Below are 14,737 nucleotides of genomic sequence, written 5' to 3'. Positions count from 1 at the left end.
CTTTAAAGAAGTAGTCCAGTTACACATTTGTGGGCTTATAACTTGGCTTCTGAATGTCCTAGAGAGATCAGGTTTGTTTTAGTGTACTCCAATTAACAGCCCCTACAACCACAAAAAGGAATGGAGTCATTAGCACTTATGGTTTGTAAATGGCACCCAGAATTATGTTGCACGAAGCACAATTTCACATCATTCTGGGTCCATTTGTGTGAAAACAAGGTCCAATCAGGCTGAAACGTTACAAGAAGGTAGAATCTATTGAGTTGTAAGTGATATGAACGTTTCATGATGATTGCACATTCCTATAGGGGGTCGAACCATGTCCCAAAGGTCACCGGGCCTGGTGTCACTTTAAAGAAGTAGTCCAGTTACACCTTTGTGGGCTTATAACTTGGCTTCTGAATATCCTAGAGAGGTCAGGTTTGTTTTAGAGTACTCCAATTAACAGCCCCCATTACCACAAAAAGGAATGGAGTCATTAGCACTTATGGTTTTTAAATGGCACCCAGAATTATGTTGCACGAAGCACAATTTCACATCATTCTGGGTTCTTTTGTGTGAAAACAAGGTCCACTCAGGCTGAAACGTTACAGGAAGGTAGAATCTATTGAGTTGTAAGTGATCTGAACGTTTCATGATGATCGCACATTCCTATAGCGGGTAAAACCATGTCCCAAAGGTCACAGGGCCTGGTGTCACTTTAAAGAAGTAGTCCAGTTACATATCTGTGGGCTTATAACTTGGCTTCTGAATGTCCTAGAGAGATCAGGTTTGTTTTAGTGTACTCCAATCATCAGCCCCTACAACCTCAAAAAGAAATGGAGTCATTAGCACTTATGGTTTTTAAATGGCACCCAGAATTATGTTGCACGAAGCACAATTTCACATCATTCTGGGTCCATTTGTGTGAAAACAAGGTCCAATCAGGCTGAAATGTTACAGGAACGTAGAATCTATTGAGTTGTAAGTGATCTGAACGTTTCATGATGATAGCACTTTCCTAAGGGGGTCAAACCATGTCCCAAAGGTCACCGGATCTGGTGTCAATTTAAAGAAGTAGTCCAGTTACACCTTTGTGGTCTTATAACTTGGCTTCTGAATATCCTAGAGAGGTCAGGTTTGTTTTAGAGTACTCCAATTAACAGCCCCCATTACCACAAAAAGGAATGGAGTCATTAGCACTTATGGTTTTTAAATGGCACCCAGAATTATGTTGCACGAAGCACAATTTCACATCATTCTGGGTTCTTTTGTGTGAAAACAAGGTCCACTCAGGCTGAAACGTTACAGGAAGGTAGAATCTATTGAGTTGTAAGTGATCTGAACGTTTCATGATGATCGCACATTCCTATAGCGGGTAAAACCATGTCCCAAAGGTCACAGGGCCTGGTGTCACTTTAAAGAAGTAGTCCAGTTACATATTTGTGGGCTTATAACTTGGCTTCTGAATGTCCTAGAGAGATCAGGTTTGTTTTAGTGTACTCCAATCATCAGCCCCTACAACCTCAAAAAGAAATGGAGTCATTAGCACTTATGGTTTTTAAATGGCACCCAGAATTATGTTGCACGAAGCACAATTTCACATCATTCTGGGTCCATTTGTGTGAAAACAAGGTCCAATTAGGCTGAAATGTTACAGGAACGTAGAATCTATTGAGTTGTAAGTGATCTGAACGTTTCATGATGATAGCACTTTCCTAAGGGGGTCAAACCATGTCCCAAAGGTCACCGGATCTGGTGTCAATTTAAAGAAGTAGTCCAGTTACACCTTTGTGGTCTTATAACTTGGCTTCTGAATATCCTAGAGAGGTCAGGTTTGATTTAGAGTACTCCAATTAACAGCCCCCATTACCCCAAAAAGGAATGGAGTCATTAGCACTTATGGTTTTTAAATGGCACCCAGAATTATGTTGCACGAAGCACAATTTCACATCATTCTGGGTTCATTTGTGTGAAAACAAGGTCCAATCAGGCAGAAACGTTACAGGATGGTAGAATCTATTGAGTTGTAAGTGATCTGAACGTTTCATGATGATAGCACTTTCCTAAGGGGCTCAAACCATGTCCCAAAGGTCACCGGATCTGGTGTCAATTTAAAGAAGTAGTCCAGTTACACATTTGTGGGCTTATAACTTGGCTTCTGAATTTCCTAGAGAGATCAGGTTTGTTTTAGTGTACTCCAATAAACAGCCCTTATGGTTTGTAAATGGCACCCGGAATTATGTTGCACGAAGCACAATTTCACATCATTCTGGGTCCATTTGTGTGAAAACAAGGTCCAATCAGGCTGAATTGTTACAAGAAGGTAGAAACTATTGAGTTGTAAGTGATCTGAACGTTTCATGATGATCGCACATTCCTATAGGGGGTCAAACCATGTCCCAAAGGTCACCGGGCCTGGTGTCACTTCAAAGAAGTAGTCCAGTTACACCTTTGTGGGCTTATAACTTGGCTTCTGAATATCCTAGAGAGGTCAGGTTTGTTTTAATGTACTCCAATCAACAGCCCCTACAACCACAAAAAGGAATGGAGTCATTAGCACTTATGGTTTTTAAATGGCACCCAGAATTATGTTGCACGAAGCAAAATTTCACATCATTCTGGGTCCATTTGTGTGAAAACAAGGTCCAATCAGGCTGAAACGTTACAGGAAGGTAGAATCTACTGAGCTGTAAGTGATCTGAACGTTTCATGATGATCGCACATTCCTATAGGGGGTAAAACCATGTCCCAAAGGTCACCGGGCCTGGTGTCACTTTAAAGAAGTAGTCCAGTTACACATTTGTGGGCTTATAACTTGGCTTCTGAATGTCCTAGAGAGATCAGGTTTGTTTTAGTGTACTCCAATTAACAGCCCCTACAACCACAAAAAGGAATGGAGTCATTAGCACTTATGGTTTGTAAATGGCACCCAGAATTATGTTGCACGAAGCACAATATCACATCATTCTGGGTCCATTTGTGTGAAAACAAGGTCCAATCAGGCTGAAACGTTACAAGAAGGTAGAATCTATTGAGTTGTAAGTGATATGAACGTTTCATGATGATTGCACATTCCTATAGGGGGTCGAACCATGTCCCAAAGGTCACCGGGCCTGGTGTCACTTTAAAGAAGTAGTCCAGTTACACCTTTGTGGGCTTATAACTTGGCTTCTGAATATCCTAGAGAGGTCAGGTTTGTTTTAGAGTACTCCAATTAACAGCCCCCATTACCACCAAAAGGAATGGAGTCATTAGCACTTATGGTTTTTAAATGGCACCCAGAATTATGTTGCACGAAGCACAATTTCACATCATTCTGGGTTCTTTTGTGTGAAAACAAGGTCCACTCAGGCTGAAACGTTACAGGAAGGTAGAATCTATTGAGTTGTAAGTGATCTGAACGTTTCATGATGATCGCACATTCCTATAGCGGGTAAAACCATGTCCCAAAGGTCACAGGGCCTGGTGTCACTTTAAAGAAGTAGTCCAGTTACATATTTGTGGGCTTATAACTTGGCTTCTGAATGTCCTAGAGAGATCAGGTTTGTTTTAGTGTACTCCAATCATCAGCCCCTACAACCTCAAAAAGAAATGGAGTCATTAGCACTTATGGTTTTTAAATGGCACCCAGAATTATGTTGCACGAAGCACAATTTCACATCATTCTGGGTCCATTTGTGTGAAAACAAGGTCCAATCAGGCTGAAAGGTTACAGGAACGTAGAATCTATTGAGTTGTAAGTGATCTGAACGTTTCATGATGATAGCACTTTCCTAAGGGGGTCAAACCATGTCCCAAAGGTCACCGGATCTGGTGTCAATTTAAAGAAGTAGTCCAGTTACACCTTTGTGGTCTTTTAACTTGGCTTCTGAATATCCTAGAGAGGTCAGGTTTGTTTTAGAGTACTCCAATTAACAGCCCCCATTACCCCAAAAAGGAATGGAGTCATTAGCACTTATGGTTTTTAAATGGCACCCAGAATTATGTTGCACGAAGCACAATTTCACATCATTCTGGGTTTATTTGTGTGAAAACAAGGTCCAATCAGGCAGAAACGTTACAGGAAGGTAGAATCTATTGAGTTGTAAGTGATCTGAACGTTTCATGATGATAGCACTTTCCTAAGGGGCTCTAACCATGTCCCAAAGGTCACCGGATCTGGTGTCAATTTAAAGAAGTAGTCCAGTTACACATTTGTGGGCTTATAACTTGGCTTCTGAATTTCCTAGAGAGATCAGGTTTGTTTTAGTGTACTCCAATAAACAGCCCTTATGGTTTGTAAATGGCACCCGGAATTATGTTGCACGAAGCACAATTTCACATCATTCTGGGTCCATTTGTGTGAAAACAAGGTCCAATCAGGCTGAATTGTTACAAGAAGGTAGAAACTATTGAGTTGTAAGTGATCTGAACGTTTCATGATGATCGCACATTCCTATAGGGGGTCAAACCATGTCCCAAAGGTGACCGGGCCTGGTGTCACTTCAAAGACGTAGTCCAGTTACACCTTTGTGGGCTTATAACTTGGCTTCTGAATTTCCTAGAGAGATCAGGTTTGTTTTAGTGTACTCCAATCAAAAGCCCCTACAACCACAAAAAGGAATGGAGTCATTAGCACTTATGGTTTTTAAATGGCACCCAGAATTATGTTGCACGAAGCACAATTTCACATCATTCTGGGTTCATTTGTGTGAAAAAAAGGTCCAATCAGGCAGAGACGTTACAGGATGGTAGAATCTATTGAGTTGTAAGTGATCTGAACGTTTCATGATGATAGCATTTTCCTAAGGGGGTCAAACCATGTCCCAAAGGTCAACGGATCTGGTGTCAATTTAAAGAAGTAGTCCAGTTACACATTTGTGGGTTTATAACTTGGCTTCTGAATATCCTAGAGAGGTCAGGTTTGTTTTAATGTACTCCAATCAACAGTCCCTACAACCACAAAAAGGAATGGAGTCATTAGCACTTATGGTTTGTAAATGGCACCCAGAATTATGTTGCACGAAGCACAATTTCACATCCTTCTGGGTCCATTTGTGTGAAAACAAGGTCCATTCAGGCTGAAACGTTACAATAAGGTAGAAACTATTGAGTTGTAAGTGATCTGAACGTTTCATGACGATCGCACATTCCTCTAGGGGGTCAAACCATGTCCCAAAGGTCACAGGGCCTGGTGTCACTTTAAAGAAGTAGTCCAGTGACACCTTTGTGGGCTTATAACTTGGCTTCAGAATTTCCTAGAGAGGTCAGGTTTGTTTTATTGTACTCCAATCAACAGCCCCTATACCCACAAAAAGGAATAGAGTCATTAGCACTTATGGTTTTGAAATGGCACCCAGAATTATGATGCACGAAGCACAATTTCACATCATTCTGTCACGCGAGGGTACACAGGAATAAACCCAAATGCAGGAGACAGGATGACCAGATCCTATACTGATTACTTTTAATAACAAAAAATCACCACATAAGTGGGAAAAGGACTTCACGGGTAATACAAAACAAAACTACCACAGACTCGAAACAAAGCTATGCTCTAAACACCAGAAACTCTTCACAACAACGCCACACCATGCACAGGAAGCAGCTGCTTAAATACATGGTGTGGCAATCAGGAAATTGCAGTCAGCTGCGGCATTCCCCGATGCTCCAAAGAGGGGCAGGAACAGCAGGAAGAGCCACAGCCAACCTACACAGAGAAAGAAAAAACATGCATTAAAACAATCAGGAGGAGTAACCCATAACATAACCCCCCTCACAAGGTCCGGCTTCCAGACGGACGACGAGGCTGATCAGGGTTGTCCCGGTGAAAACGGGCGATCAGGTCACGGCACAGGACGTGGCGTTCGGGGACCCACTGGCGGTCCGCCGGGCCGTAACCCTCCCAATCCACCAGGTACTGGATGCCCCGACCCACCCTCCGAGAGGCCAGGAGCTTGTTCACCTTGAAGACCGGACCACCGTCCACAAGGCGAGGAGCAGGCGGAGCCGCAGGGGGCGGATGCAAGGGGCTAGTCACAAAGGGCTTAAGCTTGCTCATGTGGAAAACAGGGTGGATCCGCAGGGAGCGAGGAAGGTCCAACCTGACCGCCACCGGGTTGATGACCCTGGACACTGAATAGGGGCCGATGTACCGAGGAAGGAGCTTTCTCAAACCCCCTTTCAATGGCACATCTGTCGAGGCAAGCCAAACCTTGTCTCCCACCTTGTAGTCGGGTGCGGCTGATCTCCGACGGTTCGCCACTGCGGTGAACCGTTCCTGATTCTGGACCAGACGAGAGCGGTAGTCCACCCAAGTGCGCCGACAGCGTCGTACAAACGCGGCAGTGCCGGAGGCCGATGCAGACCTCTCCTGATGGGGGAAAAGTGGGGGCTGATAACCATAGGCAGCCTGAAAAGGGGAGAAACCGGTAGAGTTCACAAGAGAATTATGGGAATATTCTGCCCAAGGGAGCTGTGAGGACCAGGTCGAGTGGTTCTTAGAGCACATAGCTCGTAGGGTGGTCTCCAAGTCCTGATTAAACCGCTCCACTTGCCCGTTGGTCTGAGGATGGAAACCAGAACTTAAACTGACCGTTATCCCGAGGAGCTTGCAGAATTCTCTCCAGAATGCTGCCACGAACTGTGGACCCCGATCCGAGGTAATGTTCTCAGGAAGCCCGTGCAGTCGAAACACATGTCGTGCCACTATCTCGGCCAGTTGTTTTGCCGAAGGCAGTTTCTGTAGGGGCACAGCATGAACCAACTTCGAAAATCTGTCCACGATAGTCAGAATGACAGTGTTACCTCTTGAACGGGGCAGACCCGTGATGAAGTCCATGGCTATGTGGGACCATGGTCTTGAGGGGATAGGTAAAGGCTGTAGGAGACCTGCAGCAGGGGTTCTGGGCACTTTAGCACTGGCACACACAGGGCACGAGGAGACGAAAGCTCGTATGTCAGAGGACATGGTGGGCCACCAGAAACGCTGAGCCACCAGGAAGGCGGTCCTTGTCATCCCGGGATGGCAAGCCAGGCGTGACGAGTGCCCCCACTTCAGCACCGCGGGGCGTAGACTCGAAGGCACAAACAAGCAGTTAGGGGGGCATCCATCAGGGATTGGGATCGTGCCTGAAACTGCAGACTTGACCCTACGTTCCAAGGCCCAGCGGTTAGCCCCAAGTACCAGGACAGGAGGAACGATGGTGGTGGTACCCGGGACCTCTGTCGACCTGCAGTCCTGCTGATATTGTCGGGACAAGGCGTCAGGTTTGATGTTTTTGCTGCCAGGGCGATAAGAGAGGGTGAAGTTGAAACGGTCAAAAAACAGAGCCCACCGGGCTTGGCGTGGATTAAGTCGCTTAGCCGTGCGAATGTACTCTAGGTTCTTGTGGTCTGTCCACACCAGAAAAGGCTGTCTTGCACCCTCCAGCCAGTGGCGCCATTCATCAAGGGCTAGCTTAACAGCTAGCAACTCTCTGTTCCCTATGTCGTAGTTTCTCTCTGCAGGATTGAGCTTGCAGGAGAAATACGCGCAGGGATGAACTTTGTTATCAGACGCTCTCTGTGACAACACGGCCCCCACCCCAGACTCAGACGCATCGACCTCCAAAATAAACTGTTTGGAGGGGTCAGGCTGTGTCAGGATAGGAGCCGTAGAGAAACGTCTTTTAAGCTCAGTAAAAGCCCTATTGGCTCCAACGTCCCAGACAAAACGTACCTGAGCTGAGGTGAGTTTATGGAGAGGTGCAGCCACGCCACTGAACCCTTTGATGAAACGTCTGTAGAAGTTAGCAAACCCCAAGAAGCGCTGGAGTTGCTTACGATCCGCGGGGACAGGCCAATCGAGAACAGCTTGTACCTTAGCCTCGTCCATCTGCACTGAACCAGGAGAAACCACATGCCCAAGGAACTTGGTTTGTGTTGTGTGGAACTCACATTTCTCCGCCTTGCAGAACAGCTGGTTCTCGAGAAGACGCTGCAATACGGCTCTGACGTGCTGCACATGAGTGTCTCGGTCTGGGGAAAATATCAAGATATCATCCAAATAAACAAACACAAATTTGTTGATCATGTCCTTGAGAACGTCATTTATGAGGCATTGGAAAACTGCGGGCGCATTGGTGAGACCAAACGGCATGACCAAATACTCAAAATGGCCATTGGGAGTATTGAAAGCAGTCTTCCACTCATCTCCCTCACGAATACGAACCAAATGGTAAGCGCTCCGCAGGTCCAGCTTTGTGAAGATCTGTGCCCCCCTGAGAAGATCAAAAGCAGACTGTAACAGAGGCAAAGGGTAAGTGTTCCGGACTGTAATAGCATTCAGCACTCTGTAGTCAATGCAGGGCCGTAAGCCCCCATCCCGCTTGCCCACAAAGAAGAATCCCGCCCCAGCTGGCGATGAGGATGGGCGAATGATCCCAGCCTGCAGGCTCTCCTGTAGGTACTCCTCCATGGCCGCACGCTCAGGGATGGCGAGGGGGTAGATGTGGCCCTTAGGAGGCTGCGTTCCAGGTAGGAGGTCAATGGCGCAGTCATAAGGACGATGAGGGGGCAGGGCCTTGGCTCGCACCTTGCAAAACACAGCGGCCAAGTCTGCATACTCGGGGGGCACCGAACTTAAGTCTGGAGGTTCAACAGGAGGGTTAGAGACAGAGGAGCGTGTAGCAGCAGCCGTTAAACAGTTCAGCAAACAGAAAGAGCTCCAGGAGAGCACACGGCCTGAACACCAGTCAATGTGAGGAGAATGTTTACACAACCAAGGAAAACCTAAAATAACCGGAGGCCTCATGGAATCCACTACATAAAAATCCATAAGTTCAGAATGGTTTCCATAAACAGTTACCTTAATAGGAACCGTGCGTGCTGTTACTCTGTGGATGATGGAACCGTTTATGGCACGGATGAGCAAGGCAGGGGATAAGGGTATTACTGGAATACAAAGTGCGCTTACCACTTCCTGGGATATCAGATCACCATCTGAACCAGAGTCAATCAAAGTCTCATAAGCATTCTGCATCTGGCCATAGGTCACCAGCACATTGACGGGGGGTCGAGAGGGTGGGGAGGAAGATGAAAATCGACTCACTAGGTGCCCCCCCGCTAGTGAGCCCCCCCGTTTCCCGGACATTGACGCACCTGGTGACCGGGACGAGCACAGTACAGACACAGCCCCTCCCTCATCCGTCTCCGTCGTTCAGATGCGGGGAGCCGTCCCACTCCCAGCTGCATGGGTTCCACAGGAGACTGAGCCTCACCAGCGACGGGAGGCTGTGACAAGGCCCTGAGGGGTGCGTGGTTAAAATCCGGTAGACGGCTTTCCTCTCTGCTTCGCTCCATCCTCCGACGATCGATGCGGGTAGCCAGCTCGATTAGCTCCTCCAGATCCTCCGGAACCTCCCGTGCAGCCAGCTCGTCCTTCAGAGAGCTGGAGAGACCTCGAAGGAAGACGTCGATCTGCGCCTATTCCGGCCAGCGAGTGTTAGCTGCCAAGGTACGGAACTCCACTGCATAGGCAGAGACGCTACGTCCGCCCTGCCTAAGGCAGAGTAAGTCAGCAGCAGCAGTTCGGTGAGGAGTGGATGGATCGAACACCATGAGCAGCTGGCGAGAGAATTCCCGAAAAGAGCGGCGGAGGTCCGAGCCTCGGTCCCACTCCGCCAGGCCCCACCTCTTAGCTTGTCCAGTTAAAAAGCTCATGGCGAAGGCTACTTTGCTTTCTTCAGAGGGGAACTCACCGGGGTTAAAGTCAAAATGCAGCCTGCAGGAGGCGAGGAACGGCCGGCAGTCCACAGCCGTGCCATTGAAGAGCTCGGGGGAACCCAGGCGGACCTGACGAGGCGGAGTGGGAGCCTGCGGAGTGGGAGCCTGCTCCAGCCTAGAGAGGCGTCCATGGAGTTGTTGCATTCCGGACAGGCAGCCGCGTAACTCCCGAGCCAATACAGCAAGTTCACCTCCACTTGCCGCGTCCTCATCTGACCCAGGTAAGGGAACGTTGGCAGCTGGTATTCCTCCTGCTGGGTTGGTCATGGTGGCGTTGTAATGTCACGCGAGGGTACACAGGAATAAACCCAAATGCAGGAGACAGGATGACCAGATCCTATACTGATTACTTTTAATAACAAAAAATCACCACATAAGTGGGAAAAGGACTTCACGGGTAATACAAAACAAAACTACCACAGACTCGAAACAAAGCTATGCTCTAAACACCAGAAACTCTTCACAACAACGCCACACCATGCACAGGAAGCAGCTGCTTAAATACATGGTGTGGCAATCAGGAAATTGCAGTCAGCTGCGGCATTCCCCGATGCTCCAAAGAGGGGCAGGAACAGCAGGAAGAGCCACAGCCAACCTACACAGAGAAAGAAAAAACATGCATTAAAACAATCAGGAGGAGTAACCCATAACACATTCTGGGTCCATTTCTCATAAAAAAGCTTCAATCAGGCTGAAACGTCACAGAAAAGTAGAATCTATTGAGTTGTAAATGAATCCTGTGTTTCATGATGATAGCACATTCCTAAGGGTGTCAAATCAGGTCATAAAGGTCACCGAATCACTTGTTCCTTAAAGGCGGGGTTCCAAACACACCTTTGGGGGCTTACAACTTGGCTTCTGAATGTCTCAGAGAGGTCAGGTTTGTTTTAGGGTACTCCAATCAACAGCCCCTATTGCCCCAAAAGGAATGGAGTCATTAGCTCTTATGGTTTTTAAATGACACCCAGAATTATGTTGCACGAAGCACAATTTCACATCATTCTGGGTCCATTTGTGTGAAAACAAGGTCTAATCCGGGTGAAACGCTACAGGAAGGTAGAATCTATTGAGTTGTAAGTGATCTGAACGTTTCATGATGATCGCACATTCCTAAGGGGGTCAAACCATGTCCCAAAGGTCACCGGATCTGGTGTCACATTAAAGAAGTAGTCCAGTTACACATTTGTGGGCTTATAACCTGGCTTCTGAATGTCCTAGAGGATCAGGTTTGTTTTAGTGTACTCCAATCAACAGCCCCTACAACCACAAAAAGGAATGGAGTCATTAGCACTTATGGTTTGTAAATGGCACCCAGAATTATGTTGCACGAAGCACAATTTCACATCATTCTGGGTCCATTTGTGTGAAAACAAGGTCCAATCAGGCTAAAACGTTACAGGAAGGTAGAATCTATTGAGTTGTAAGTGATCTGAACGTTTCATGATGATAGCACTTTCCTAAGGGGGTCAAACCATGTCCCAAAGGTCACCGGATCTGGTGTCAATTTAAAGAAGTAGTCCAGTTACACATTTGTGGGCTTATAACTTCTTTTCTGAATGTCCTAGAGAGATCAGGTTTGTTTTACTGTACTCCAATCAACAGCCCCTACAACCACAAAAAGGAATGGAGTCATTAGCAATTAAGGTTTGTAAATGGCACCCAGAATTATGCTGCACTAAGCACAATTTCACATCATTCTGGGTTCTTTTGTGTGGAAACAAGGTCCAATAAGGCTGAAACGTTACAGGAAGGTAGAATCTATTGAGTTGTAAGTGATCTGAACATTTCATGATGATAGCACTTTCCTAAGGGGGTCAAACCATGTCCCAAAGGTCACCGGATCTGGTGTCAATTTAAAGAAGTAGTCCAGTTACACCTTTGTGGGCTTATAACTTGGTTTCTGAATGTCCTAGAGAGATCAGGTTTGTTTTAGTGTACTCCAATCAACAGCCCCTACAACCACAAAAAGCAATGGAGTCATTAACACTTATGGTTGTAAATGGCACCCAGAATTATGTTGCACGAAGCACAATTTCACATCATTCTGGGTCCATTTGTGTGAAAACAAGGTCCAATCAGGCTGAAACGTTACAAGAAGGTAGAATCTATTGAGTTGTAATTGATCTGAACGTTTCATGATGATCGCACATTCCTATAGGGGGTCAAACCATGTCCCAAAGGTCACCGGGCCTGGCGTCACTTTAAAGAAGTAGTCCAGTTACACCTTTGTGGGCTTATAACTTGGCTTCTGAATATCCTAGAGAGGTCAGGTTTGTTTTAGAGTACTCCAATTAACAGCCCCCATTACCACTAAAAGGAATGGAGTCATTAGCACTTATGGTTTTTAAATGGCACCCAGAATTATGTTGCACTAAGCACAATTTCACATCATTCTGGGTCCATTTGTGTGAAAACAAGGTCCAATCAGGCTGAAACGTTACAAGAAGGTAGAATCTATTGAGTTGTAAGTGATCTGAACGTTTCAAGATGATCGCACTTTCCTAAGGGGGTCAAACAATGTCCCAAATGTCACCAGATCTGGTGTCAATTTAAAGAAGTAGTCCAGTTACACCTTTGTGGGCTTATAACTTGGCTTCTGAATGTCCTAGAGAGATCAGGTTTGTTTTAGTGTACTCCAATCAACAGCCCCTACAACCACAAAAAGGAATTGAGTCATTAGCACTTATGGTTTGTAAACGGCACCCAGACTTATGTTGCACGAAGCACAATTTCACATCATTCGGGGTCCATTTGTGTGAAAACAAGGTCCAATCAGGCTGAAACGTTACAAGAAGGTAGAATCTATTGAGTTGTAAGTGATCTGAACGTTTCATGATGATCGCACATTCCTATAGGGGGTCAAACCATGTCCCAAAGGTCACCGGGCCTGGTGTCACTTTAAAGAAGTAGTCCAGTTACACCTTTGTGGGCTTATAACTTGGCTTCTGAATGTCCTAGAGAGATCAGGTTTGTTTTAATGTACTCCAACCAACAGCCACTACAACCACAAAAAGGAATGGAGTCATTAGCACTTATGGTTTGTAAATGGCACCCAGAATTATGTTGCACGAAGCACAATTTCACATCATTCTGGGTTCATTTGTGTGAAAACAAGGTCCAATCAGGCTGAAACGTTACAAGAAGGTAGAATCTATTGAGTTGTAAGTGATCTGAACGTTTCATGATGATCGCACATTCCTATAGGGGGTCAAACCATGTCCAAAAGGTCACCGGATCTGGTGTCAATTTAAAGAAGTAGTCCAGTTACACATTTGAGGGCTTATAACTTGGCTTCTGAATGTCCTAGAGAGGTCAGGTTTGTTTTAGTATACTCCAATCAACAGCCCCTACAACCACAAAAAGGAATGGAGTCATTAGCACTTATGGTTTTTAAATGGCACCCAGAATTATGTGGCACGAAGCACAATTTCACATCATTCTGGGTTCATTTGTGTGAAAACAAGGTCCAATCAGGCTGAAACGTTACAGGAAGGTAGAATCTATTGAGTTGTAAGTGATCTGAACGTTTCATGATGATAGAACTTTCCTAAGGGGATCAAACCATGTCCCAAAGGTCACCGGATCTGGTGTCAATTTTAAAGAAGTAGTCCAGTTACACATTTGTGGGCTTATAACTTGGCTTCTGAATGTCCTAGAGAGGTCAGGTTTGTTTTAGTATACTCCAATAAACAGCCCCTACAACCACAAAAAGGAATGGAGTCATTAGCACTTATGGTTTTTAAATGGCACCCAGAATTATGTGGCACGAAGCACAATTTCACATCATTCTGGGTTCATTTGTGTGAAAACAAGGTCCAATCAGGCTGAAACGTTACAGGAAGGTAGAATCTATTGAGTTGTAAGTGATCTGAACGTTTCATGATGATAGAACTTTCCTAAGGGGATCAAACCATGTCCCAAAGGTCACCGGATCTGGTGTCAATTTAAAGGAGTAGTCCAGTTACACATTTGTGGGCTTATAACTTGGCTTCTGAATGTCCTAGAGAGATCAGGTTTGTTTTAGTGTACTCCAATCAACAGCCCCTACATCCTCAAAAAGGAATGGAGTCATTAGCACTTATGGTTTTTAAATGGCACCCAGAATAATGTTGCACGAAGCACAATTTCACATCATTCTGGGTTCATTTGTGTGAAAACAAGGTCCAATCAGGCTGAAACGTTACAGGAAGGTAGAATCTATTGAGTTGTAAGTGATCTGAACGTTTCATGATGATAGCCCTTTCCTAAGGGGGTCAAACCATGTCCCAAAGGTCACCGGATCTGGTGTCAATTTAAAGAAGTAGTCTAGTTACACATTTGTGGGCTTATAACTTGGCTTCTGAATGTCCTAGAGAGATCAGGTTTATTTTAGTGTACTCCAATCAACAGCCCCTACAACCACAAAAAGGAATGGAGTCATTAGCCCTTAAGGTTTGTAAATGGCACCCAGAAATATGCTGCACTAAGCACAATTTCACATCATTCCGGGTTCATTTGTGTGGAAACAAGGTCCAATCAGGCTGAAACGTTACAGGAAGGTAGAATCTATTGAGTTGTAAGTGATCTGAACATTTCATGATGATAGCACTTTCCTAAGGGGGTCAAACCATGTCCCAAAGGTCTTCGGATCTGGTGTCAATTTAAAGAAGTAGTCCAGTTACACATTTGTGGGCTTATAACTTGGCTTCTGAATGTCCTAGAGAGATCAGGTTTTTTTAGTGTACTCCAATCAACAGCCCCTACAACCATAAAAAGGAATGGAGTCATTAGCACTTATGGTTTGTAAATGGCACACAGAATTATGTTGCACGAAGCACAATTTCACATCATTCTGGGTCCATTTGTGTGTAAACAAGGTCCAATCAGGCTGAAACGTTACAAGAAGGTAGAATCTATTGAGTTGTAAGTGATCTGAACGTTTCAAGATGATCGCACTTTCCTAAGGGGGTCAAACCATGTCCCAAAGGTCACCGGATCTGGTGTCAATTTAAAGAAGTAGTCCAGTTACACA

Source organism: Nothobranchius furzeri, chromosome 8 (genome assembly GCF_043380555.1).
Source record: "Nothobranchius furzeri strain GRZ-AD chromosome 8, NfurGRZ-RIMD1, whole genome shotgun sequence".
Lineage (NCBI taxonomy): Eukaryota > Metazoa > Chordata > Actinopteri > Cyprinodontiformes > Nothobranchiidae > Nothobranchius > Nothobranchius furzeri.
This window is presented reverse-complemented; position numbering follows the sequence as displayed.